At 31.4% G+C, this 13,759-nt stretch overlaps 1 protein-coding gene across 5 annotated transcripts in view; it reads left to right on the top strand.

The window, feature by feature from the left end:
- The first annotated feature begins 4,360 nt into the window (after positions 1 to 4,360).
- The window catches only part of LOC125070427 (Down syndrome cell adhesion molecule-like protein Dscam2), a 214,968-nt gene continuing 205,569 nt past the window's right edge, over positions 4,361 to 13,759 (top strand). For all 5 annotated transcript variants that reach the window (XM_047680300.1, XM_047680302.1, XM_047680301.1 and 2 more), the window contains exon 1: positions 4,361 to 4,592. The gene's annotated coding sequence lies outside the window, so the exon portion shown is untranslated. The remainder of the gene's footprint in view (positions 4,593 to 13,759) is intronic.

The raw sequence follows: 13,759 nt of genomic DNA, 5'->3' as shown, positions 1-13,759 counted from the left end.
TGTGTCGACATCGGAAATGTTATATTATATAAAACTTCCATTTTATTAAATAAAAGTCATGCATTTGAACAAACAATGTTACGCAATAATTCAGTTCAAGAGTTATTTTTAGGTAGTGCTTGCTCTATTTGGTATAAAAAAAATCGCGAAACTCTCACCTTTGTTTAGGAAGCCAGGCAAGCTGATGCGCTTACTGATAGTCCATCAATATTGCTCTACTTTATATTTACATCATGAATGCGCAGCCAACCATGGGATCAACTGGATTAAGATCGAATTGGAGTAGGTTGTAGTTATATAGAAGCAGCTTCTGTGCATGTTGGAATAAATGTGTTGGAACTTCATGTGCACAATGCTCAGTATTGTTATGTTCCAGTTTGTAGGGCTAGAGTGCCGAGTTATAATATAACTATAGGGTTCAACAGACCTAACATTTTGGGTTGGTGGCGCTTTGGTTACGTAAGGAATGGTTAATATTTCTTAACATCGGCGCCAATGTCTATGAGTGATGTTGATCACATACCAGCAGGTAGCGGTGCTCGGCTACATATACCATAAAACAAACAAAGTACTATATGAAATTAAGCACATGAAACCTCGGTAGCACTTGACCGGATTTAGTAGTGCTTGACCGGACGTCTCGGTTCGTACAGCAGAAACACTGTTATTTTTCTCGACTACTTAGTTTAAGGTTTTGCTTGAAAATAAATGTCGTGTTATAAATATGATGTATTAAGTATTATTAACTTCGAGAGACCCGCTGAAAACAATTAAAGCAAAAAATATAACTTTTGTTCTTAGTTCGTTCGTTCGTTTCGTTCACTCGGCGCGAGTTGTGCCGACTGTTTGTTCTTAAACCGTCCGGAGTGTCGATTACTCTCAATAAATAAGTAGTTTAGAAACCTAATTGCTTAAGGAAGTGCAATTAAGGTAAAAATATTAGTTCTTTCTTAGTATATAGCTTATTGGGATTATATAATTTTACTAAATTCGGCTCTCCTTGTGTTAATTAGAACTTGATACAAAACCAACTGGCAATATACGTTATAATACTTGCTAGTATTGTCCCGGCAGACGTTGTCCTGCCTGTGTATTGTATCAATTGTCATAGCGATCGGTTGAACTCACGTTGACCTGTGTAGAAGAGGATGCTGCAGCGCTATGTAGTGACGAGATACAGCCAATTGTATAGTACAAAAACTTCCATGAAAAAATGTGTGTATGTACTAACTTTTGTGGAACCGATTAATATGAAAGTTACCATACACTAATACTCACTCACACTCACTCACATACATACTCATATACATATTAAACTCCATTTTTATATTATTTTTAAAAGTAAAAATAGTATATAACCATTGTGCTAGCCTATGAAAATATTATTGTCGCTCTCATATTGTCTTCAATAACAATAATATAACGATTTTTTTTAAAATACAAGCTGCTTTTTCAGACTTCGTATGGGAAATTCATATACTGTTGTCCTTTCATTTCTCCCACTTAAAGTTTAAGTATCAAAAATCCTTTCTTAAGTTATAAAATATACCTATGTTCTTAATGTCAGCTTTCTTGACTTGTCAGTTTTGACAGTGCCTTGATATTCAATCAGAACAAATTTGTCAATAAGTATTGATTAATATTGTATACTACCACTACTATTGTATACTACCAAATTTCAATACTTATGTAAAATTTCTAGATTGAACAAATATGTCAAACTTTGGGGACATGTTGTAAAGGTAATAAATATGTCAATGGTTTTGGGTTAGCCAAGTGCTTCGTGTAGTCATGGAAGTACGAATATTAAAAAAGATTGCTTTTGCAATATTCAATAGCTATAAAACGAAAGGTTAGGATACTTTTTTATTAATAGAGTTTTCAATAAAAAAAAAAGAATACTACCATTACGTTCAGAACCAAAGAGGTTATAATGGGCTTTAATAATAACTATTTACTTATATCGTACGATTACTACAATATCGATAGAGTGCACTTATTACTTTTTGATGTTACTATATCGCACTAGCTAGATCATGTCCATGCTATTTTAAAGAACAATACAATCATTATAACGCGTTTTATTTCATTCATCATTTGGTTCCCTCGTTTATTAAGAGCGTCGGTCGTAAACTATTGTTTATACACATAAGGTCATGGGTTTTTCAAAGCATTATACAATTTGATTCATTTAAAACAGAGTTTAATTTTGTTAATAACAAATAAGTTTTACAATACTAATACTAATTGCTGACTAATACAAACCTAAAACAGAGATTCGACAATTGCAATATTCATGCTTTATTTCCTTATTTAATTTAAAAAGAGAACTGGAATTGTCATTTCCACTCTAAATGAACACTAATTAATAAAAATAGTCTTAAATAAATATTTAAATTACGATTTAAATTTACTGACACTTCTTATGTCATTAAAAAATATGATACGTTTTTTACTGAGACGCCCTCCTCAACAGTCAACACATGCATATACATGCATACGTACTTATTATACCACATTTGAAAACTTAACCAGTGTAAAGACTATTTTGTCATTAACTCATATCTTTTTTTATTATATAGATAGGTGGACGAGCAAATAGGCCACCTGATGTTCAGTGGTCACCACCACTCATAGACAATGGCGCTATAAGAAATATTAATCATTCCTCACACCGCCAATGCGCCACCTACCTTGGGAACTAAGATGTTATGTCCCTTGTGCCTGTAAGTCACACTGGCTCACTCGCCCTTCAAACCTGAACACAACAATACTAGGTACTGCTGATTAGCAGTAGAATATCTGATGAGTGGGTGGCACCTACCCAGACGGGCTAGCGTAAAGCCCTACCACCAAGTAATCCCTAGCATCATATAATATACTAACCTTGTAACCAATGGACTATCTCATCAGAAAATACAATAAAGTTGGTCTTTTACTTTTATACAGAATACATTCAGAAATGGCGTATTTACATACAAACTTTCATGCATTTAATCCCCTTAGGAGATTAATTTTGAAATATCTTTTCTTAGTGATCATCTACGTTCCGTATGGAATTTGTATTGAAAGTTTTGTCCAGTTACATTATTAGGCTGTACGTTGTACAGTCAGTCATTTTAAAATGTTATTACGTAGATACATTCACTCGATAGTGATGTACAAATTCGTATATAGAGGCAAAGAGCGTTTCCCGCCCATTTGTATCAACCAATAAATTCAACAGAATCAAAACGACACACAAATATTTAAAAAAAAATAATGTTTCTTTTTTTAATAATTTAATTATAACTTTTCTAGTGTACGTCATACTAGTTGCAAGTTCAAACGTTGTGTTCAGATTGTAACTTGTACGTTGCATTTTAAAAGATGGGCAAGTTAAGATCGCCACTTGACGTTTGCGTATAGCGCATGCGCGTCAACTCAGGGCCGCCTATGAAATATTAAATTAATAATTCAATTAAACCACTTAGCTTTAAGTTTTGATGATGTAACTAAATTGGATTGAATTATGAATATTAACTACGTCGAATCGTGATAGTGTTCAATGATTAATTATATATATATATTGCATAATAATTTTATCAAATACTTAAAACTGGTTCAAAAGCAATTTTAAACATATTATATTCTGCTTCACTATTATAGTGTTTAAATTAAAATGTATTGTTTCGAAAACAAAAACTTATTAAAAAAAATATATCGTATAATTAATTAATTTTGGTTAAATTTAAATAACATAATCATATAATATAATAATTGTATTTACAACTAACTCATTTCAATTTAAACTAACTGTACATAGTTTGATTCTTAAAGGATATCATAACGGTTAATCCTAAGGCGAATCAGCTCGTACCGTCTTATCGCTAGGGGCTGTTATCACTGGATTTGCTAATTTACAATCCGCAAATGAATATTTAATCGGTGTGTGTCACCCCTGAAAATTCGGCTTGCCGTAGTACCGACCACGGATTATGGGGTAGTAGCTTAATTTGCAGATGTGGTATATGTTTTAGAATACGAAGAAGTTTTTGTTTAATATATCTGGGATATATTACTAATGATTTTTTGTCTATACATCATTATAATGTTATAATAATATTAGAGTATCACAGTATTTTTATATATAATATAACTGTAATAAAAAAATTAAAAGTAGTTTTTTAAGAATCTTTATATTCTCGATATATTGAATGTATTTTTTTATAAAAAAAAAAAAATACTTTAGTTGATGCCTACGTGCGCATCTACGACATTCGGGTGTAGGCTACGCGCGGCAGGAGGGGCGGGAGGGGAGAGCGACGCAGCCTCCCATCCCGGCAACGATTACTGATTAGTGAGGCGGCCTGAGCGGCGGGCCCCGCACGAGCTCGTCATGCCGCCGGCCGCTCCACCACTCGTCTGAACACCTCACCGTCACTTATCCACCCGAAAATACCCCGCGCGTATCACCGATTGATTATCGCGAAGAACAGCTGATCACGTGCCGCGTATACATGTGTTCAGTTACTATTACTACGTAGTGCAACATGAATGTATTTGGTGGTTGACGCTTGTGTGTGTGTGCGTTACGTGGCCGCGTGCTAAAGGTAAGTGACATTTCGGCCGTTGTCCTCTAATTTATGTTTTCAATTTCATAATCAAAATCATTATTTAATATTGATATATCAGTGGCGTACTCCCGTGTGCGTTTCGACTTTATAGCGTTCCTTAACGTATATAGGGACGTTAATATTTGTGATCAGTGCGGATGGGAGTTTGTTTGACGCTAGCAAAGTTGACGCTAAAGCTGTAAAACCCGTTTTATGACTGTAACACAGCTCTGTAGTCGATTAAAGCCGCCCTAGCTGTGTCTACTTTCTAAACAATACAATCTCCCTAGGAATCAATGTTTTGCACTTGTTTTGCATATTAATTCGCACGCCGGTTGAGGTTATGAACGTTAATGCCTAGTTTATCAGAATATATTTTTCTCCATGTAACACTGCTATAAAGTTAATTAAAAAATCTGATGCATCGTTTCATTTACACGAATGCAAGCCAACTTCTAGTAGGTGTATGATTGTACTTAAACTTTGTAGTTTTCGTTATAAAAACGTTTTTTGACGAAGAATTTGCGTGAGATGCGAAATTATTGTTATCTCCCGCCTCATATTAGTATTTGTTTTGCAAATAGAAAAAACACAGGCAATAAAAATGTTCTCATATAAATAAGTCGGATATTTATTTTATAACACAGAGAAGTACATATATTTTTTATATTTTTATATTTTTTATATTAAAAATGTATTATGTATGTGATGACTATATGTATAGGACGTTCATAATAATATCCCTTTTGCATTCTTGGTGTTGCTCTCATTGAGAACGCATATTATTTACAAAAATTACATTAACACCGTTGAAATTATTTCAATAGACAAAGATGTCTTACTAACATAATAAATGAGAAACATTTAATTTGTCTCAGCATCGCACCTCAGCCGCTGGTTTTAAACAATACTTTGTATAGAGGTTACTTACTTCATTAAAGAAAATACCTTTTTTTATGTAATCCATAAAAAGAAAACTTACTTTATTAAATTTTAAAACGTAATTAAGGTTTTATTTTTGTGTATTGCTAACATTTTAAATTTACCCGGCAATTTGGAACGGTTAGTTAGTTCTAACGTGGTCACGAGTTATTATTTAGTTTATCGCGATTGACACCCGATTAATGTGATATAAATATGACTCATAATATATCACAGTAACGTGTAATGAACTGTTTAAGTATATAAATGATATTGTTTCCGGGAAAAGTCGGATCAAAATCACTAATATATACAAACAGATTCTAAGTCGAATAAAAGTTGGACGTACAAAATTTTGTGTAAATAATAATTATTTAAATGGAAATTATTTATGTTATTTTATTTTGTCAGGAGCTATATATCAAAGCTTAATTCAATAAGGATAGTTTTCATAAGCAAAAATATAGCTTGTAAAGAATTATGTATATTGTATTATAGAAATTTTAAAATAATATTTTATTATAATTAAAAATTTCGTAACATACAGATCAGATTAATCTCACTTTAATTACGTCATGTACAAAATATTAATCTCATATCTTTTAAATTAAATACAAATTTCAAAGACTTTAAATACAAAATATTCAACATGTTTGAGCGCTAATAATTAAAAAGAGATAATTAAAATATTTAATACATCGTACTATATTTTACTCTCTCAGCAAACAAAGAGAGATTTTAATGTTTACGTTAAATTAAAATAGAAATAAATGTATGTTAAAATAGGCTCGTAGGTACTATTCATGGATTTCGTTATAAAGTATTGTGGCAAATCCAATAAAATCTCTTTTGAGATTATTTCATACGTTCTTTATTGAGCCTTGGTAATTTAAGCCAGGATAACATGTACGACGTTAAGCCTATATTTGTGTTTAAATATACGCTATTTATAAACATATTATAATTGATTATACACAACGCATTGATTCAATGTGTAGCTTACATTTCACGGATCCTTAATTCCTAAGTTCGAATGTTGACTATATTATGTTACTAGAATTTCTATATTATTTTTTAGTAAAATCGATGTTAATCCATTGGAATGATACTCTTCTGTTTCTAAGAAAACTCGATCTCGTTCCGGTCTTGTCGGGTTTTACGTTCCATCAAATTATGAAATTCTAAGAATAGAAAATGCAAACGCACGTGTTAGTGCATTTTATTGTCTTGTGATGGAGGTGTTCCTTTATTCTTATATATAAAACTAGCGAGCCGACCCGTCTTCCCAAGTGCAGTTTATAAATACAGAAAATTATATGATATAAATATATTTTACACCAACACGGCATTTAAAGCACTCAGGAATAATGTAGCTTTCTATCAGTTAAAACATATTTAGAATTGATTAAGTAGTTTTGAGAGAGAGATTACCTGATACATACCAACAAACAAATTTTACCTCTTCTAAACATTACTATAGAAGAAATATATGCCAATAAAGAAATGCTCCGAATATGACGTCACAAGCTCAAAGATCTTATTTGAAAAGACATCACCTTCAGCAGATGTAAAGTAACCATCATTTGACATTAATGTAAATGTTTGATTTTAAGTAAAAGTATCCGGCGGTAACCCAGGTCTGACTAAGGCCTTTTTAGGGGTCCAAAGGGTAAAATGGATTCCAATTACTAAGACTCCGCTGTTCGTCCGTCCGTCCGTCCGGTCTGTCATCTGCCTGTATCTCATGAACCATGTGGTAAGACACTTGACATTTTTACAGATGATGTAATCGTGCTCGACTGTAAAGGAAAACATCGTGAGGAAACCTGCATGTGTCTAATATCAATGAAATTGGAGCAGTGTGGTGTAATATGCTCCAAAAACCTTTTCTTCAAAGGGAGAGGAGGCTTTAGCCCAGCAGTGGGAAAATTACAGGCTGTTAATGTTGCTAAGGGACGCTTGTGTGCGAAAGCTTATTAAACAATTAGTGAGTATATGATTGATAGCACACCTTGGGAATGAAACGATCGTCCCCTTGCTATTTTTTTCATACTGACTATACTACTCATATGTAAATAATAAAATTGACAAAAAAGACTAATTCAAATAATTGACAAAAAAAATATGTATTTTCTTTTCCGAATCTGTGGTAGCGTCTAATTTGTCAATCAATAAGCAAGTGTTATGCTTCTATATTGAAGAAAAGAATTTGAGTTCGGGTTGCATATGTCCATGGTCGATGGTACTTTCCCTCAGATGCTGCTCGTTTGCCACATATTCCATAAAATAGAATAAAAAATAACGTTATAATATTATTATTAAAGGTTTTGTGTTCACTCCATGATGATGAGAACTATAATCTTTTTGAAACATGTCGAGTATTTCCCGATATATAAATAAAGGTAAGTGAATCCGGTACATTTAACAATAATGAAAATCCTTTATTTATTTTCCTCTTTTAATTGTTACTACAGAGCCGGCAGGGACTTGCCCCAAGGTTCAAAATATGTATAAATGGGATTTTTAATATAACACGTAACAAATAATAAAAAAACGCGTATGATCATATTTGTTGGCTTACTAAAAATAATGACACTTTGAACGGGTACAACACTATAGAAATTGTAGATTGTGAATTGGTTCCCAGTGTGTTACATTATGAAACGTCATCCAATTTTAGTCTGTGGATTATAGATGAAGGTGTACGTTGATATCATAAGCCGGTTAGTCGGTGCTGATAAATGATACTGATTTATATAAAAAGTCAATGCAAAAAAATAATATTGGATTATTATTTAAAATCGACAAATATATTGAAATATCAAAGAAAAAAAATTATCGTCGTGAGAAATTTTAAATGTGTAACTTATTTATCAACAGTTTCAATTTCATTAATTAAGAAGTGGAGTAATATTATTTGTTTAAAAAAAAACCAAATGATTAAATAATTTTGACAAAGTTCTGAATCATATTTTCATTTGAAGAATAACTACTGTTGCTATAAATATTTCACTTGACAAATAATTATCAGACATATTTTTACTTTATAAAATATAATTTGACTAGCAACTAATTAAGTAATTATTTAGTTAGGGCAGCTTAATAAAAATAAACAAACTTCTTTTGACTTTATGAATCATATTATTTAACAGAAAACTTGACAAACTACAATTCCTAGACAAATTTTCATTTTAGGAAATATAATTTGAAACAATTACTTTAATAATAAAGTATGTTATGTAGGTTAGATTAGGCAAATAATAAATTAAATTTTAAATATTCAGTGCAATTGCAAAGTAAAACATTTACGAATTAAGAGTTCGTCAATTGACTTTTATAAAACAATTACCATTATTTGCGGCATGACCTGTTTGTCACTTGAATGATTTGTAAAAGATTTCTTGTCAAACATTATCGGACCAAAAGCAATTTCCACGAATTATGTCAATATTTATTGTGCGGAATAACTTTCGACGTGACAGAAACGCTTTATGAATAGTAAATGCTGTTTATTATCTATATGCATAAAATATGAGTAAGATTGAAACGAAGATCGCGATATATTGAAGATAAACAAGCGTAGGCCTACAAAAATATAGCATCGTAAACCTGAGCGAGGAGTTTTTCTAAGTGTTCCCAGCAGATTTATCCTTACATTACTTTTGTTTGTTTAATAAATTCATAATTTTCCTACGCTCACTTTTATAATTCTGTGTGCCTTTTAAATATTTATCTAATTTCTTGAATTTAACTTTAATAAAAATTTACTCTGTAGTTCGGCTTTGTATTGGATCTCAAGGTAACATTTAACAGTTACTCTACTACAAGTATTTATTTTGTTACAGTTTGCAAGTGGAATTAATGTAAAAAATCGCAATATTCTTTATTCAAGCTGTGTAAAATGAAATGTAAAGCTATCACAGGTTCATTAGTATCATTTTTATATATCCAAAAAAATGTTAGTCCAATTACTACAGGGGATGTAAAATCTTTGATATTATGTTTGACAGCGCATCCACAATTGAGAAGTTGTTAGTTTTTGTCACTATGTCACGTATAAATTAGTGAATTATTTTTGATGAAATGAAACGTAGTTAGCTTGGGACCTGTATAAAGATATAATAAGAATATAAATTATAAAATTTACGTGAAAACGTATCTACGGAAAAATATATTAGACGCGGATAAAGTTACATGGTTATTATACCTAGTGTATTTAACATAAAACTTGAAGCTTTAGATTTAGAAATATGTTTTCAGAGATGAAACAAATTACGTAAACTAAATCTTTTTGTCAGTTTTACAGGGAATGAAAATATATCCTTTATATTATAAAAGGTTTTTCCACAATATTTTTAATTGTTCAAAAATCTTTTGCAGTGAAATTCGAGCAAATATTTGTATTTTAGTATAAAATGTAAAGAAACATCTAAATCATGACAATATATCGCTAATTAATGTTGACTTAAGATAGAAAAAACATGCCTTAGTTATGGTATAATGGACACTAGTCGAAACAAGTCAGACAGTCTCAAATATCTAAATAATCATAAACCGAATAACTTAATTAGACCCATTGAACTATTTACCTGGCTTCATTGTCAGATTAACTTGACGCTAACAATTATTGTAATGTCATTTAAATGAACTGTTCGACGTTTTTAAGTTATTAGACACTAACTGTAAATTTCTATAAGTCCTGTTTTAGTGAAATTTATAAAATAAAATATAATTAAAAATATCTCATAACATCTCTATAGACTCAATTGTTTAAACTGAGGGTTAATCGTTTTCCGGACAAGAAAAAAATGGAAAGATGTAAAGATATGGAAAGATAAGTAAAAAATAAATAAAAATATGGAAATATTTCATGAGTGTAGTCTAAATTTTATTCTGAATTTGACATTTAGGTACATAAAAGTGATGCTTATAACGTGTATATAACTGGTCAATAATAAGCAGCGCATCGCTCTGCTTCCTGTAATAATTATATCGAAAAAATTGTAAAATACATTTTTTCGGTTTATCGTCGCAAAAACCTTTGAAGTTTAAATTTTTTGTGACGTCCTCAATAACACATTGAGGACGTCACAAAAAAGTGACTAAGATGACATCCTCCTAATTCAATACTCCATTGCATAAATAAGTGAACAAAACGTATGGAAGGTATCCTCTTGTCGTTCACTAACATAGTCCAATGCAATGGAAATCCGAGACGACCGACTCTAAAGTCACCTTGCCCCTTAGGGCTGAAACTTTACTTGCTTCACGAAGCATATAAGTGTAACACTACCAAACTCCGGACTTTTACTGAGAATTACTCGAAGCAAAACCTTAATAACTTTCTATGGGCCTGATTTGTAGTTTCATTACAGGCCCCGAGATTTGAAACCTTGAAAACTCTCGCTTAAAAGATACTGTAAGAAAAATACTAAATAAATAATTTGATAAATATATTTCGTTTGGGGCTCATTTAGCTGTTATGAAAAGCTTGGTCAGCGAGACCTCGTATTTAAATGTCTGTACCACGCCCGGCTCTTGCTAACGCTTGCCAATTACCCTTTCAAAACACAACTCAATGAAGTAGGATTTTTTTTTAAATACATAATAATGAAATAAAAAAATAATATACATCGAAAAACTTCAAAATTAAATTGTTCCATTTACAGAGTAATTTATTTGTGACATTTCACTCCGATTTTCATTTCACTCTTTCAATTTAGATTTCAATTTAAAAATACGTAAGTTTATAAATTACTTTTCTTTTATGCACTCGAAAGATGTTAAGTTATCTGAAATTAAATAGATTTAAATAAATGTATATTGTATTATTGTTAGATAGTAGTAGCAGTTGTTAGAAAGTTGAAATTAGATAATTCGTGACAGTGGAAATAACAAGGGTTACGAAATGTATTCTATAAAATCTTAACTTATTGACAAATAAGAATCACGTATTAAATGTTAGTATTATATGTGAAATCAGCAAAATGCTCTTAGGAATATGATGACGAAAGATGAGAAGTAAAGAAAAATCTGAAAGCATACAATATAAAACAATGATAAAAAATCGATACAAATAACACATAATATATGTGATATGCACCATTGACAATAAAATTATTAAAAAATGTATAGGAAGCACGATTCAAAAGGGCGTATCACCGTAAGTCGGTTGTAAGTATTTCACGAGTGAGATACGAAGTGAATTCTTACAGAATTGCACTGCTGGCCATCATTATCAGCTTATGCGATTAAAAAAATAATTGTAATTGGCTTTTATTTACGTGATTCATTAGCCCAAGCTCGCTATGTGATAATTTAAATTATGTGTATTTCAAAAAAGTTCTTGATTTTTATATATATTTAAAATAATTATAGCGGACATAATTATGGAAAAGTCACTTCGAATTATTGCGCCCATCAACTTGATTCATATCATCAACATCCAAATCAAGCCTTGCGTCTCACGAGTCAATTGAAAGACGTTATCGTCTCTGGTATGACCAAAATGTCTTATGGTCAAACGTTCCCACTTTATAAAATTATATTTTTTAAATAAATACATACAATAATTACCAAGCCACACATTTACTCCTATCGAACGTTCTAAGATGTTAGTTTAATTTTATTTCATTCATTTAGCACTTAATAAACATAGATAATTATAGAACAACGTCAAGTGAAATTAATATAAAAACTCTGCTCCCTTCAAAATATTTCTTCCAGCACACCCGGATATATTTTTTTCTCGTTTTTCTTCACCAGTATTACATTTCGCAATTACACAAAATATAACATAAGTAGTACAATCAAAGAATCACAGAACCACTCACAGGTTAACACAGCAAACAAGATTTAAATGTAATAATTAGAACAGTATGTATTTGTTTTGTTACTTTCATATATGCCGGGAATATCTCGCAAATTTCACGTGCAAAATAAAAATAATCACATTGTCCATGGGCGGTGATAGTCACTTTCCACAGGTGAGCCTCCTGCACGTTTACCACATATCGCATAAAAAAATTATTCATACGTTGTATACGTATTATAATAACATCTATGTATACTAATATTATAAATGCAAAATCTGTCTGATCCTCTTCAAGCTTAAATCGCTGTAAAGATCTAGATGAAATTTGGATATTTAAGTAGAATATAATATATATTCTACTTAAATATAATTTTTATATCAATACATAATTTAAATTTCAATGTTCAGATAAAATGAAATATTTATTAAGCAAAAAAATTGGTCAATCTGACTATATCATCATCTTCAAAACCGTTTAAGTGTTCTTATAAATACAGTTTCCAAGTAACTTCAAATAAAAGTGTACAAATTGTGTTCTATGCGAGTGTATAAACTGCGTAAGTGCAGACCTAGCATCATAATATATTCCATAGTGAAAATAAAAACGAACATTTGGCTCGTATATTGGTATAACCTTCAATTTAATTCAATACTTTACGAAACGCGATAAGAGTTTCCCTTCGTGCTTCATAACGACGCTCTCGGAATACAAGCTGCCTTATCGTCTAAATTCCGAAAATATTCACAGCCAAAAGTATTTCTGGAGTAATTTACATTATGCCTGCTTTCGGTAATTTTAATATTAAGAACATATTTATTTATATCGCTTGGAATAAAATTTTAAATGTGTATTAAACTAGTTGCCTGCGGCTTCGTTCGCGTTTTATTATAGGTGTGAAAAGTAGCCTATATCCTTACTTGGGGTTCAAGCTTGCTTCTTATAAAATTTTCACGTGTCAGTCTGTCTGTCAGTCCGTCTGTCCGTCTGTCCGTCTGTCCGTCTGTCCGTCTGTCCGTCTGTCCGTCTGTCCGTCTGTCCGTCTGGCCGTCTGTCCGTCAGTCCGTCTGTCCGTCTGGCCGTCTGTCCGTCAGGTTAAGACCTCCTCTCCCTTAGAGAAGAAGTTTTGCACCAAGCAGAAGCGATACACGTGTAGCAGAATGTAATTGAAATCAAACACATTCAGGTTTGCAAACGAAGATTTTCTTCACTTTCGGGCACGAAATTCACTGGGATTGAACCCGCAATCATCGATTAAGATACACGCGTTCTAATCAATATATAAGAAAAAAATATATATGTAATTATATTAAGATCTTATAAAATTAAGCTTTGTATAAAATAATATGACAGATACAAAAATGCATGGACTAGAAATAAAGAAAAATTAAGAAAACTCTATTCTGTTTTTAAATGAAATAATATAGGGAA

Source organism: Vanessa atalanta, chromosome 17 (assembly GCF_905147765.1).
Source record: "Vanessa atalanta chromosome 17, ilVanAtal1.2, whole genome shotgun sequence".
Taxonomy (NCBI): domain Eukaryota; kingdom Metazoa; phylum Arthropoda; class Insecta; order Lepidoptera; family Nymphalidae; genus Vanessa; species Vanessa atalanta.
The sequence above is the reverse complement of the archived record's forward strand: the minus strand, read 5'-3'. Positions and strand labels throughout refer to the sequence as shown.